Source organism: Nerophis lumbriciformis, linkage group LG25, assembly GCF_033978685.3.
Source record: "Nerophis lumbriciformis linkage group LG25, RoL_Nlum_v2.1, whole genome shotgun sequence".
In the NCBI taxonomy this organism is placed as follows: domain Eukaryota; kingdom Metazoa; phylum Chordata; class Actinopteri; order Syngnathiformes; family Syngnathidae; genus Nerophis; species Nerophis lumbriciformis.
Window position 1 is genome coordinate 40,605,229 of NC_084572.2, and position 1,890 is coordinate 40,607,118.

The 1,890-nt window shown below is 47.7% G+C and overlaps 1 protein-coding gene across 3 annotated transcripts in view; it reads left to right on the forward strand.

Moving 5' to 3' along the window:
- doc2g (double C2-like domains, gamma) overlaps positions 1–365 on the forward strand; it is a 327,390-nt gene extending 327,025 nt beyond the window's left edge. For all 3 annotated transcript variants that reach the window (XM_061984408.2, XM_061984407.2, XM_061984409.2), the window contains one exon: positions 1–365. This exon is cut by the window's left edge and continues 1,367 nt beyond it. The gene's annotated coding sequence lies outside the window, so the exon portion shown is untranslated.
- Positions 366–1,890: the final 1,525 nt, after the last annotated feature.

Below are 1,890 nucleotides of genomic sequence, written 5' to 3' on the forward strand. Positions count from 1 at the left end.
TTATTCATTACATTTTGAAACTCTCAGAAGCCAAGTTATGTTATATTCCTTCATATTTATTTATGCAAGTTTGAAGTATCAATTATCTAAACACAGTTTGTTTGCATATTTTCAGGATGTAGATATCTATATGTGTATATATTAGAGATGCGCGGATAGGCAATTTATTTCATCCGCAACCGCGTCAGAAAGTCGTCAACCATCCGCCATCCACCCGATGTAACGTTTGATCAGAACTGCACCCGCCCGCCATCCGCCCAATCTAATATAGATGATGCAAGGCATTAGTGAGCCTGCCAACTACTCCGGTTTTCCCGTAATTCGTACGGTTTTCATCAACCTATTCCGGGTTTTTCATTAATTAAAAAAAAAAAAAAGGGTGAAAACAACGCGAATTGCACCTTGTGCAGACAAGATGTTTCGATCGGACACGGAGGAATTAGCGATGTAAAAGACCACGTTGGGACAAAAAAACACAAGTCTAATGCCGTTGCTAGCGATACAAGTGGAAAACTTTCAACGTTTTTCGTCGCCCAAACAGATTCTTTGGATGTGATAAATGCCGAAGGTTTATTTACGGAGGCAATAATTGAGCATGGACTTCCAATCGCACTGGCTGATCACATGGGACAGTTAAATGTTTGTCATGCAACCTTTAAAAATCATTACGTGGTGATCGCGGTCCCAAAAATAAACTTTTCTTGCATGATAATGTCCAGAAAAATTTGCTTTATATTACTATAGAGTCCTTTTAACGAATGAGTTTGATGGTTTATCACAAACCTTAAATGAAAGAAGTCCTTTGTTCTCCTGCACCATGGCCTTGCTTCGTGTTTGGTGCGCACGCTTTATAACCTCACTGAGGTTATAAAGCTTTTGCCTGTTAAAGAAAGGAGACTGATCCAACGCAGCACAGACTTTCGCGTGCCACGCTGTCACGACCCAGACGCACACCAGTGCGCAATCATATGGGAGCCGCGCTAAGCGCACCTCCAAGCGCGTCTCGCTGCCGGCGACGGACGGGTATATGGGCCCGACGCTCCAGCGCCATCCATTTTCAGGGCTAGTTGATTCGGCAGGTGGGTTGTTACACACTCCTTAGCGGGTTCCGACTTCCATGGCCACCGTCCTGCTCTCTATATCAACCAGGGTGAGCCCCACCCCTTTCGTGAGCGCACTGCGCGCAGAGTGACCCCTGTTACGCGCCCCCGGCAACAGGGGTGGCGGGCAGGTAAGCTGCGCGGGCGGAGCGCGCGGAGTGACCCCTGTTACGAGCCCCCGGCCACGGGGGTGGCGGGCAGGTAAGCTGCTTACCTGCTGCGCGTGACGCCGGCCGCGGCGAAGGCGGATGAGGCGGGGTGTCGGTGCGGTGGGCGCGGTAGTGACCCTGGACGTGCGTCGGGCCCTTCTCGCGGATCGCCTCAGCTACGGCTCCCGGTGGGGCCCTCTCGGGGGAAGGGGCCTCGGTCCCGGACCCCGGCGAGGCGTCCCTTCTCCGCTCCGTAAAAGTGTCCATCTCTTTTTTTTTCTTCTTCTGTTGTGGCATATGCTGCAGGTGCCTGCTCGTTTTTCGTATGTGGGTAACAACATTTAACTATGTATATATATTTACCAATTGGTTTAACTGCCACCCGCAAAAAAAACAAAAAAACAAAACAAAAAAATATATATATATATCTAATTAATCCACCCGACCCGACCCGCGCGCGGATAAAATCTTATTTTTTTTAATTTTATCCGCCCGATCCGCGGATAATCCGCGGACTCCGCGGTTGTGTCCGCAAACCGCGCATCTCTAGTATATATATATATATATATATATATATATATATATATATATATATATGTATGTGGGGGAAAAAAATCACAAGACTACTTCATCTCTACAGG